Source organism: Sorex araneus, chromosome X (assembly GCF_027595985.1).
Source record: "Sorex araneus isolate mSorAra2 chromosome X, mSorAra2.pri, whole genome shotgun sequence".
In the NCBI taxonomy this organism is placed as follows: Eukaryota; Metazoa; Chordata; class Mammalia; order Eulipotyphla; family Soricidae; genus Sorex; species Sorex araneus.
The window spans coordinates 148,690,202-148,703,989 of record NC_073313.1 but is presented as its reverse complement, the minus strand read 5'-3'; the positions used below and the strand labels follow the sequence as shown (position 1 = coordinate 148,703,989).

The 13,788-nt window shown below is 37.9% G+C and overlaps 1 protein-coding gene across 7 annotated transcripts in view; it reads right to left on the bottom strand.

Moving 5' to 3' along the window:
- The window catches only part of ARHGEF9 (Cdc42 guanine nucleotide exchange factor 9), a 421,659-nt gene that overhangs the window by 269,710 nt on the left and 138,161 nt on the right, over positions 1 to 13,788 (bottom strand). The gene's annotated exons all lie outside the window — the stretch shown is intronic.

Sequence of the window (13,788 nt, the reverse complement as noted above, 5' to 3'; positions counted from 1 at the left end):
TGGGTGCTAGCTATATATCTCTGCATAAAGAGTGAATCAACTTTATTCATAAAGATGGATAATTTCACCTTAGTTATGGGAAGGGAGAATCCAGGGGTAAAGAGAAAAAAATATCACACGAAGAATGGTGAACTCTGCCAAGGAAATTAGCCAAAGAGCTTTCCCATTTTCTCAATGTTTTTAATAAATAATACAGCTCTCCTTTCCAAGCCCTTCAGCTTTTCCCAAATTCCTGTTTCTACAGAGATTCAGCAATGTACCTGTATTGCCACAGAGTTGCCACAAAATCTGTTGGTGAGTGGCTTTAGGAGAGAGGTTTGGAGATGATGCTAGAGACCATTGCCAAGAGTTTACTAGTTTAGTAATACTTTACTGGTAAAACCAGAGGATAGATATTTTCACTGGTGAAATCCACCAAGCAAAAAGAATTATAGTGATAATAATAAATAATCAACATAATTTTAATAAGAACTTTCCATAAAACCAGAAGTTATTACAAAATATTTGCAAAACAAATACCAGAAGACATTAATAACAGAAATATATGTTTGTATTGGCACATGAAAATTAATTAATGGAGTGGAATTAATGGAATATGATGGTTTTTAAAAAACTAAATCCCCTCAGTAGACACAGAAAAAAATATCATTTGGTTAAATTCTCCAATGATTAAAACAACCTCAGCAAACTAAAAATATAAAATAATGTATTATTAAGAAAATTACTTAGCTCTAGGGTTTCAATTCAATTCCATGGTGTAAGACTGTTTGCATATTCCAAAATATTTTTGTACTAGAATTTTGAATATGATTAAAAATCAGGAAAAGCAATTCCTCCTATCTTCTCATTTCTTTTAGAATGCCTTGGCTTTAAATGAGTTTTATGTTCCCATGCTAATTTTAGTACTGTTTGTTCTAAGCCTTAAATACAGTTATTAGAATTTTGATGGAGATTGCATTGAATCTGTATAATGCTTTGAGTAGGAAGGTCATTTTGACAACGTTAATTCTATCTACAAAAGTGAAATGCTTTACCATTTCTTAATTTACAAAGTTATTGATAGATGAGTCTTAAATATGCAATATTCCAACACCAATTCCACCACCAGTGTCAACTTCCCTTCACTAGTGTTCCTATGTTCCCTCCCAATATCCTACCCCACCTGATACTTAGTCAGGTACATTTCAAAGCTCTATAGTTGTAGTTTAGATCTCGTGCTTTCAGTGTTATTGAATGTATTCTATGATTGTAGAGCTATATCACCCTTCCATATTACTTGTATAAACAGGACCCCTGACACATGTTCCCCATTATTTCCCTTTAGCATCTTCCTTCCACCCTAAATTTCTTTTCTTCTCTGCTCTTATACCTATTTTACTAGGTACATTGTGATCTGTAAATCCCCATTTTACTACATTTGAATATATAGTTATTCTATACACCATAAACAGGTGAGATCTTCTGTGTTTGTCCTTCTCCTGACCTACTTAACTCAATGTGAAATCATCCAGTCCATAACCAGTTTCCAGAATGATTTCATGATTTTACCAATCAGTCCTATAATATTCTATTGTGTATATATTCCAGACATAATCTATTCATCTGCTCTTAGACACCTAGGTTGATTTCATATCTTAGCTATAATACTAAGTGCTTCAATGATTAATGATGTGCTTATGTTTTTTGTCTTTGGGAAAATTGCCCGGAAGTAGAATTTCAGGGCTTATATATCAGCTCAATATTAAGTTTAGTGAGAACACCCCATACTTGTTTCCACAAGGCTTGAATCATGCAACGTTCACACCAGCAGTGGATGAAAGTTCTTTTATAACCACATCCTCACCAACACAGACTTTTCCCACTATTATTGACATGTGCATTCTAACTTGTGTGAGATGGTATATCATTTTTGTCTTGAATTGGATTTTCCTAATCATAAAGGATGCTGAACAACTTTTTTATGACTACTGAAAAATAGTCCTGTCTTCCTCTGAGAAGTGTATGTTCACATTCTTTCCCCATTTTTATAGGGATTTTGAACTTTTTGATTACTATTTGTGACTACTTAATATTTCCTAGATATATAAAGTACATTTCTTTATATTATAGGTTGGGTGCAAATATTTTTTCCATTAAGTTAGCTAGTTTTGTCTTAGCCTGTGTTTCTTCCGCCATGAAGAAATTCTTTAATGCTACCAAAATGTTGTCCCATTTGATTATTTTTTATTCTGTTGCTTTTGCCAATTATATTACAACATTGATGATGCCTTTGAGGTCCAAAATTTGGAGGTACTTCTAATATGTTCCTCAATATCCTTATAGTTTTTGGTCAAATTTCAAGGTATTTGATCCACTTGAAAGGAATTTTGTATAAGTTTTGATATATAAATCCAATTTTTATGTGTGGTTATAAAATTTTTCATCACTATTTGCTAAAGAGGGTATCTTTACAACATTTCATTAATTCAGTTCATACATCAAACATTAAGTGTCCATAAATATGTAGCTTTTTCTCTGGATATTTAGTTCTGATACATTGATCAGCAAACTTATCTATATTTCAGCACTATGAAGTTTTAATCACTATATTTTTATAATACATTTTTAAATTGGACAATGTGATGCTTACCAATTTCTCATTTTTTCTGGCTATTCTGGGTCTTTTATGATTTTTTTCTAGTTTTTTTAAAATTTATTCTTTTATTGAATCACCATGTGGAAAGTTACAAAGCTTTCAGGTTTAAGTTTCAGTTATACAATGCTTGAACACCCATCCCTTCACCAGTGCACATATTCCACCACCAAGAATCACAGTATACTTCCCACCGTCCCCGCCACCTCCCCAGATTCCCACCATGCCTGTGTAACTGGTAAATTTCACTTTATTTTCACTTTACTTTGATTACATTCAATATTTCAACAAAAAACTCACTATTAGTGATTTGGAGCTTCTCCTCCCTAAAGTCGACCTGCTGAAAAGAAAGCATTTGATAATTTGTCTTCTATTGCTGAGAATGAAGAGATATGAGGTCGATAGGCCGCACTCAGAGCCGCACGGTTTTGGATTTGCGTATTTTAGTATTTTAGTAACTAAGTCCGGAGAAATATCTGCCAGAAATCGCAACATTGTAAGCTTGTACCTCTCAGCTACTTTATATTCCACATATGAGTGCAATCTTTCTATGTCTGTCTTTTTCTATGACTCATTTCACTCAGCATGATACTTTCCATGTTGATCCACTTATATGCAAATTTCATGACTTCATGTTTTCTGACAGCTACGTAGTATTCCATTGTGTAGATACCAGAGTTTTTTTAGCCAGTCATCTGTTTTTAGGCACTCTGGTTTTTTCCATATTGTGGCTATTGTAAACAGTGCTGCAATGAACATAGTAATGCAGATGTCACCTCTACTATACCTTTTTGCATCTCTGGGATATATTCCCAGGAGTGGTATTGCTGGGTCAAATGGGAGCTCAATTTCTAACATTTTGAGAATCCATATTGTTTTCCAAAAGGGCTGAACCAGTCAGCATTCCCACCAGCAGTGGAGAGTCCTTTTCTCCCCACATCCACGCCAACACCGGTTGCTTTTGTTTTTTGGGATGTGGGCCAGTCTCTGTGGTGTGAGATGATATCTCATGGTTGTTTTGATCTGCATTTCCCTGATGATTAGTGATGTTGAACATTTTCTCATGAGCCTCTCAGCCATTCGGATTTCTTCGTTGGGAAAGTTTCTGTTCATTTAATCACCCCATTTTTTGATCGGGTTGGCAGTTTTCTTCTTGTGGAGTTCAACCAGTGTATTGTATATCCTTGTTATCAACCCTTTATTGGATGGTTACTGCATAAATATCCTTTCCCATTCTGTAGATTGTCTTTGCATTTTTGTCACTGTTTCTTTTTAGGTGCAGAAGCTTGTTAGTTTGATAGTCCCAGTTATTTATCTCTGTTTTCACTTCCTTGGCCAGTGGCATGTCAGCTTTGAAGATACCGTTGGCTTCGATGTCGTAGAGGGTTTTGCCGACCTTGTCTTCAATGTACCTTAGGGATTCTTGTCTGATGTTGAGGTCTTTAATCCATTTTGATCTGGGTTTTGTACATGGTGATAGGTGGAGGTCTAAGCCCATTTTTTGCATGTAGCTGTCCAGTTTTGTCAGCACAATTTGTTAAACAAGCTTCCTTGCTCGACTTCACATTTCTTGCTCCCTTATCAAAGATTAGATGGTCATATATCTGGGGGGGGGGGTGTCAGAGTATTCAATCCTGATCCATTGGTCTGCAGCTCTGCCTTTGTTCCAGTACCATGCTGTTTTAATGACTACCAATCGGTAGTAGAGTTGGAAGTTGGGGAAGTTGATTCCTCCCATTTTCTTTTTCCCAAGCATTTCTTTAGCTATTCGTGGGGGCTTATTGTTCCATATGAATTTGAGGAGCACTTGCTCCATTTCTTTGAAGAATGACAAGTGTATCCCTATAGGGATAACATTGAATTTGTACAATGCTTTGGGGAGAATTGCCATTTTGACAATACTTATTCTTCCAATCCATGAGCAGGGGATGTCTTTCCATTTCCTCGTGTCCTCTTTTATTTCCTGAACTAGCGTTTTGTAGTTTCATTATACAAGTCCTTTACCTCCTTTGTTAAGATGATTCCGAGGTACTTGATTTTTTGAGGCGCAATTGTGAATGGGATTGCTTTTCTCATGTCACTTTCTTCTCTCTCATCATTTGCATATAGGAAAGCCATGGACTTTTGGGTGTTGATTCTATAGCCTGGTCTATTCTGGAAAATGTTCCATGTGCACTGGAAAAGAATATGTATTCCTTTTTTTGAGATATAAAGCCGTGTATAGATCTATTAGCCCTCTCTCTTCCATTTCTTCCTTCAAAACCAGTATTTCCTTGGTCAGTTTTAATCTTTTTGATCTGTCGAGAGGTGATTGGGTGGCGTTGAAGTCTCCAACTACTATTGTGTTGCTCACAGTGTTCTTCTTAAGGTCTGTTAGCAGCTTTTGTATGTATTTCGCCGGTCTCTCTTTGGGTGTGTACACGTTTAGGAGTGTGATTTCTTCCTACTGTACATATCCCCTGATTAATAAAAAATGGCCTTCACTATCCCTTCTAAACTTTTTCAACCTGAAGTGTATGTTGTCCGATAGTAGTAAAGCCATCCCAACTTTTGTGAGGGAGTTGTTTGCTTGCAGGATTGCTTTCCGTCCTTTGACTTTGAGTCTGTGTTTGTTCTGGCTATTCAGATGTGTTTCTTGAAGGCAGCAGAATGTTGGGTTCAGTGTCTGAATCCATTTGCCAGTCTGTGTCTCTTAATTCATCAATTAAGACCACTGACATTGAGAGAGATTATTGTCATGCGGTTTTGTGCCATCTTTCTGTAAGGGTTTGCTGTGCTTGTAGGGTTTTTTCTTGTCTTACAGTAGCCCCTTTAGTCCTTGTTTTCGGTTTGGATTAGAAGTCTATGAAGTTTCTGAGTTGTTGTTTATCCGCAAAATAGTGTATCATTCCTTGGAGTTTGAATAATAGTTTATCCGGAAAAAATATTCTTGGTGAAGCGTTCATTTCATTGAGTTTTTTCACTATATCCCAATATTGCCTTCCAGCTTGGACGGTTTCCTCTGATAGATCTGCTGTGAATCTCTGGGGTGCTCCTTTGTATGCGATTTCCTTCTTCGACCTTGCTGCTTGCAGTATTGTGTCTCTATTCATGATTGTTCATCATTGTAACTATGATATGTCTTGGAGTTTTTCTGTTAGGATCTCTTTTAGCTGGCACCCTTCGGGCACCTTGAATCTGGATGCCCGCATTGTCCAGCTCTGGGAACTTTTCAGCAATGATTTGTTTGACTGTGGCTTCTTCGTTGGGTCTGGTTCCCTGTCCTTCTGGTACTCCAATGATTCTAATGTTGTTCCTCTTGAAATCATCCCCTAGGACTCTGATTCGCCCTAGAGCTATTTTGAGGTCTATTGCCATGGTTTTTTGTTGCCTGTAGGCTTCTTGCAGCTCATCTTCAAGCATACTGATTCTGTCTTCCGCTGCAGTCATTCTATTGTTGAGGGCAGCCAGAGAGTTTTTGATTTCATCTACCAAATCCTTCATTTCTTTCGTAGGTTTTTTTTTTTATTTCTGTTCTCATTTCTTCCCGTATTTTGTCGTCTGTCTGTTGTATTGTTTCTGCTAGGTCTCCTTTAAGTTGTCAATCTTTGCATTGAGTTCATTGAACATCTTAATGATTTCAACTCTGAATTTTTTATCAGAGAGCTCAAGTTTGTAGGAAATGCCAATTGAGGTTTTTGGACTCCTTTCATCATCCTCTCCTTGTGGTGGGGATTTGCGCTGTTTCTTCATGTTGTTGTGGTGGTATGGAAGAGGGACCTTGAAGATGAAGTATCCCTGTTCCCTCTTGATGCGAAAAAGAATCGTGGATGGGCTCAGTCAATGGTGGTTGCCTTTTTATTTCTCCCTTCTAGAAGCTGGCCTCCCACTGAGATGTTCCTTTAATGCTTATGTGACGTCTTGTGTTTTATTGTCCTACTGTTTGCGAATAGCTAGAATGTTAGTCTTGGACACAATGTTGAGGAGATAATCAGCTGCCAGAAGACAAAACGGCTGTGGCGCTTGGGGTCAGCGTGCCGGCCACTTGGCTGGCAGTCCGGAGGGGAGGAAAGCCTGGGGTGCTCAGGGCCGAGGAGCAGGCTGGGTCCGGAAGGGCGGGTCGAGGTAGGGTCCCACACCTGGGCCAGAAGACAAAATGGCTGCGGCGCTTGGGGTTGGCGTGCCGGCCACTTGGCCGGCAGTCCGGAGGGGAGGAAAGCCTGGGGTGCTCAGGGCCGAGGAGCAGGCTGGGTCTGGAAGGGCGGGTCGAGCAGAATTAATATTCTTAAATTGACGGTTGTACCCAAAGAATTACATATATCAATGCAGTTCCTACCAAAAGTTTGATGGCGTTCATAAAAAAATTAGAAAAAATATTACTAAAATTTGTATGAAGACTCAAAATACAAATAACCAAATAACTTCTAAGAAAAAGATGATTGAAGATATTATGGGCACTAAGTTCAAACTATATTACAATGCCTTAGTAGTAAAAAACGTGTTATTGGAATATATGTAGACATAACTCATTGGGAAAGAGATGAGAGCTCAAAATTAAATCTATATAGGCAATTAATTTATGGTAATAGAACCAAGAGAATAAGATAGAATAAGAAGATCAAATTATGTTGGGATAAATAGATAATCACCTGACAATGAATAAAAGTATACCATTATCTTACACAGTGTAGAAATATGGTGGGGCACACCTGGCCATTCTCAGGGCTCACTTCTGCTTCAATGTTAAGGGATCACTCCTGGAGGTGTTCATGGCGTCAAACCTGGGATGACTGGAAGCAAGGCAATTGTCTTACCCGCTCTACTATCTCTTCTGGCCATTGATTATAGACTTTTTGACACTACTGCCAAAATATCAAAAGTAACCATTTACAAAAGGGAACAAATAAAATTAAAAATCTGCACAATGAAGAAACTAGCTTGACAGAGAAAGAATGGATGGGTGAGAAGAGTTGGATATTTTCCAAGGAAATATTGATACAAATGTTCAAGAAGTATATAAAGTATTAATTACTTATTAATAGGGTAGGATGTTAGTCTTGGACCGATGTCAAGGAGACTATCTGCCGCAGAGTAAGCAGGTGCCGGCCGGAAAAGAGGCCACGCACACTTTGCCGAGGCCACGCCCCTGATGATTAGGCCATACCCCTTTCCCACAACCCGACAGAGGGTCCAGGTGTTGGGGGTGGTGTGCCGGCCACTTGGCCGGCAGTCCGGAGGGGAGGGAAGCCTGGGGTGCTCAGGGCAGAGGAGCTGGCTGGGTCTCAGAAGGGCGGGTCGAGGGGATGTTACACACCTGGGCCGGAAGACAGAAGGTCTGCAGTGCTTGGGGTCGGCATGCTGGCCACTCGGCCGGCAGTCTGGAGGAGAGGGAATCCTCTGGGTCTTTTATGATTCTATACAAACTTTGTTACTGAAGATTTTTGTCTGAATTTGGATGACAATTGTATTGAATCTGTATAATACTTTAGGTATCTGTATAATAGTTTAGGTATTAACCAACCTCAAACTCTAGATGAGATTTCCATGGAACCTGGAGATGTTATTGGTATGGCAGGAAATCATTGGAATTGCTTTGAATAGAAGAAAGCTGGGAAGGACTGGCCTATACCACTCCTACAAACTCTAAGAGAAGATAAAAACAATTAAGTATCTCACATATTCTGAGGCTGAGAAGTAAAGTTAAGATGGATAGGTGACTCAGTTCAAATCATTTGAGCCAAGTTATTGATGAAATCGTTGATGAAGGAAAGTCCCGACCATACAAATCATGTTTAAATGCTTAGACACCTTTAGCACCAGGAACAACTAGGAACAGATGTTTCATCAGTGGAATTCCTCTTTAACAAGGTCTTCGGAGCCCTAATCCATGCAAAATTGGATAATGTACTTACATATAACATGCAAGCAGTTTGTTTCTCTTTTCCATTCTTTCAAAATTATATCATTATGAAATAAACACTTTCACATTATGTTATTTAAGTAATAGACTTTTCTGTGTGAGATTTCCAACATGGTGCCTATACCTGAAAGACCAACATTACTTAGTAAAAACTGAACTCCCTACCCCGCGGAAGTTAATTCTTATACAGTTGTAGTATCATAAAAACTACATTAAATCCAACAGATTCAGAATGATAATGGACGTTTTTGTATGGATTTTTCTAAGTAATTGTAAGTAATTGCCTAAGTTCATCCACTTTGTCATTAATAATTAAAGGGTATACTAAAAAGTAAAATAATCTAAAAATATACCATTTTTTCTATATCCTATTTTGATCCATTAGCACTGACAAGGTTTCCATTTCCTAAAGTCTTCTTCTCTTTATTAAGTTATTAAAAGTTTTCATGATTTATATTTCACACATCTTTAGCTAATTTGATTCCTATATGCTTGACTTTTTGGACACTATTTTAAATGGGATAGAACACTTAATCTCTTCTTTATATGAGTTATTCTTCGTACATAAAAATGAATCTGACTTTTGCGAAATGACTTTGTAGCCAGCTACTTTGCTTTATTGGTTTATTGTTTCCAGGACCTTCTTTGTGGACTCTTTAGGGTCTTAAATGTATATATTATCCAAATAGTGATACTTTGACCTCATATCGCAGTTTGGATCACTTTTATTTGTTCTTCTTGCCTCAGTGCTGTATCCAGGACTTCCAATACTATATTGAGTAAAACTGGAGACAGTGTACATCATTGCCTTATACCTAATTTATTTCTTGTACATACATTTGGTAAGTACTGTCAAATCTATAAATAATAATATTGGATAAAGTGGAAAAGTTTGTCTTGTGCCTGATCTCAGAGGGAATTCTTACAGTTTTTCCACCATTGAGTATGATATTGGTTGTGCATTTGATGTTTATGATCATTAGTACCTTGTTTGTTTGGGGGCCACACTCAGCAGTGCTCAGGGCTTATTCCTAGCTCTTTTATCAGAGATCACTTCTGGTGACCATCATGGACCATATGTGGTGACAGTGATTCAACCCATATCAGTTGTATGCAAAGTGAGTGTCTCTCTTGTACAATCTCTATTGGCCCTGATTATTACTCTCTTAAGTTAAATTCTTTCTATCTCTATATTCTGAGGTTATTTATGATGTGTGGATCTTGAATCTTGTCCAAAGTTTTCTCTGTGCAGAATGATATGACCATAGGATTTTTAACTTTCCTTTGTTTAGTGCAATGTATTACATTAATTGATTTCTATTTACTGAACCATCCTTGAACCCTAGAATTAATATATGTTCATTAACTTATCCATTGCATATATGGTCATATCAATGATATATTATCAATTTGATACACTGTTGGAATAGATTTGAAAATATTTTTAGGATATTTGCACTAGTGTTTGTCATGAATTTTCTTATTTAGTAATTATCTCTGTCTGCTTTGGTATCATGGAAGTTATTGAGAGAGAGTCTCATGTTTTCATATTTTGGATGAGCTTGAGGAATATAGGTAGTAAGTTTTTTACCTCTTTGTTGGACTCATGAATGAATCCATCTGGACCTGGTATCTTAACGAGATTTTAATTACTGGTTAAATCCCCTTACTTATGATTGTTTTGCTCAGTTTTTCTACTTTCTCCTAATTCAATCAGTGGTATTTTAAGATTATAAATACCTGTGCATTTGGTTAATATCTTGGTTATTAGCTCTATGTAAAAAGAAGAAATATTTTATCCTAGTCTGTAAAGTGTATTTTTTTCTTTTTGGGTCACACCTGGCTCTGCACAGGGGTTACTCCTGGCTCTGCACTCAGGAATTACCCCTGGCGGTGCTCAGGGGACCATATGGGATGCTGGGATTCGAACTCGGGTCGGCTGCGTGCAAGGCAAACGCCCTACCCGCTGTGCTATCGCTCCAGCCCCTGTAAAGTGTATTTTTAATTCTAACGTTTGTTTCTTTTTCAATCTAAATATTATGTATTCTCATTTTTATGTTTGCTTAGTCGACAACTTTGAGACACAGAAAATGCTCCTATAATAAATAGTATGTATGATTTCCTCAATAAAATTTATGTACTTAGGTTTAATATTGAGGAAATTTATCCACTTCAAATTACCTTTTGTGTGTGGTGTGAGATAGGGAATCCAAGTTAATTTTCTTTTTGGCACATGGTTAAATGTTTTTTTAACACCATTATTTGAAGACACTTCCCTTGGTGAATTTAATGTACCTAGTGCCGCTATTGAAGATTAGCTATTCATATACCTGAGAGTCTGTCTCTGAATTTTCAGTTCTATTCCGTGATCTGCCTTTATTCCAGTACCATGCGATCCTTATAATTGGTGAGAAGAAGCCTTACATCTTTTTACCTAGTATCACTTTGGTTATTCTGTGTTTTATAACACCATATAATTTTTTTAACATTTTTATTTGGTCGATTCCCTTCTTTTTATTATATTATTTTTTCTATTTATTTATTTTTAAATTTCAGGCACCACTGTTGTTATGGGCTGGAGCGATAGCACAGTGGTTGGGCTTTCGCCTTTCACATGGCCAACCCGTGTTTGATTCCTCCGCCCCTCTCAGAGAGCCCTGCAAGCTACTGAGAGTATGGAGCCCGCATGGCAGAGCCTGGCAAGCTACTCGTGTGTATTGGATATGCCAAAACAGTAACAATAAGTCTCTCAATGAGAGACGTTACTAGTGCCCGCTCAAACAAATCGATGAGCAATGGGATGACAGTGACAGTGACTGTTGTTATTGTATACCATTCATGCATATAAAGTTCTGAAACCATGTTATTTACCAGAGTGTGTGCTTCCCTCCACAATTGTCTCAGTGAATCTCACTTAACCCACCCAACATCATCCTCCCATCATGATAAGCTTAGTTATGTAGACCATTTCTAAGTTTCTGTTGCATTCGGCCATTGTTATTTCCTTACTATATGTCTTATATTCCATATATGAGTGATCATTCTGTATCTGTTCTTTTCTTTCTGATTAATTTCTTTAAAAATGGTATATTCCAGATCCATTGACATAGTGGCAAAAAGTACGACTTTGACTTTTCTTATGTGAGTAGTATTTCACTGTATGTAGGATAACATTGGTTTGTCCTTTCAGCCTTGCCACAGGAAGTTTAGGTTTATTGGGTTACTCCCATCACAGTGCCCCCATTCCTCTGTGTTTACTTGTAGCTTCTTTCTTTGTCCTCTGCTTCCCCAATCTGTCAATTACCTTTGCCTCCTGATCAGACACTTTTGACTTATAAATATTGTTTTTCTCTTCTCCTTAAGCCCTTTGCATAGTTAATTCAGAGCAATGTCCTTTTTGTATAGACACAGGAAGACAGTTAATGCTATGATTTTGTAACTTAGGAGTTGCAAAATAATACAGTAATGCAGATATTACCTCCTGGACATCTGCTCTCTCAACTTAAGTCTCAGTTGTCCTTACTTTCTAGATCCCCAAAAGCAGGGTCCCAGTGAGGGACTGGATGGACCCAGGGTAAGTAGTGAGCCACCCTGGCATCAAAATGGGCCTGACCAAAGCACCATAATACTTAACTGTAAGTTAAGAGCATTGTCATGAACAAATTATGTCATGATCCAAAAAGTAATAACTGGAGTAGGACCCTGCTAGGGTTAGGAAAGATTAATCTGGCCTGAGCACTGTAGTCTGGAATCTATAGCAAGATGTCCCCAGGAGAGCTCAATGTACCTCTTACTGTGTCCATACAAAATAACTAATATTAAGAAGTAGAATTGAGATGTTAACTAAGTATTGGGCTAAGGAGAGGAGAAATAACCCTAGGTTGTATTCCCTCCCTTGAACCTGATCAGTGATCAAGGACTTTGATATGTTGAGTGTGCTAACAGACCGGGTGTGGTGTCTACCCCAATGTGGGGAGTTGGTAAGAGCTGAGAGAGAGAGACCAGGAGAGCAAGATGGAATGTATAGAGACTAGACATGGGGACAGAGGGAGAAAAATTGTAGGGGGGAAATGCAGGAGCAGGCGCGAGATGCGTCTGTGAGAGGGAGTGTGGAGAGATGAGCAGGAAAGACAGGACATGGGAATGAGGGGCAGTGTGAGAGCTTAGTGAGACTGGAACAGGCACATGGGGAGAACAGAATAAATGGCAACTGATCACCAACCAGCCTGGTGGCCCTCGTTTCCTCCTTCATCCACCCATGGCGTTGGCCGCCCGGGGAGGGGAAGCAGCCAAGTTCATTGAATGTGGGCAGTGAGAGAGAGCTGCGTGGGGGTCTCCCTAGCATCCCAGAAACTACACAACTGTGTATATGTATACCATTGCTACACTGTGCATATGTATCATAGTGCATTTCACAGTTTGTTTATCCAGTCACCTGTCATGGAAACTTGGGTTCTTTTCTTTCCCAGACTTGGCTACTCTGACTATTGCTGCAATACACACAGAAGTGCAAATGTCTTTTCCAAAAAAATTATGAAATTTCCTTCGGTGTAGATGCCAAGGAGTGGAATTACTAGATCATATGAAAGCTCGGTTCTTATTTTTTAAAGTGTCTATTTTTTTTCAAAAGTAAGTAGAACCAGTCAACATTCCCACCAGCAACAGATGAGGGTTCTTTTTATCCAATATTCATGACAACATTAGTTGTTGTTTTTTTGTTGTTCCTTTATTGTGCTCCAGTTTCACTTGTATGAAATTTTATGTCATTGTTTTTGACTTGTGTTTCCTTAAATTTAAGTGACAGATTATTTTCTCATAACCTATTGGCCTATAGAGCGTTTCCTCATAACCTATTGCCCTATATCCTCTGAGAAAGTTCCCGTTCATCTTTTCTCCCAACGTTTTTATATTTTAATGTTTTAAATAAAATCCTATTTAAGTCACCATGATTTATAATATTGTCAATGATAGGGTTTCATGAATTCCCTTCCAGAAACCCATCTACCCAATATGGTAATCTCAGTTCTCTAGACCATTTCTTAGGTTATGTTGCCATGGCCATTGGCATTCCCTTAATTATGTTTTCTTATTAAATTTTACAGAGGTTTTTTATATACTGGAAATTATCAGATGAGTTGTGGGAAATATGTTTTCCCATTTGTGTGGTGCATATATTCTAATAAATTCTTTCGTGATGCTAAAACTTCACAATTCTATGTCGTCACTGTTGTTTGTCTTTGATTTATTTGATCAATGA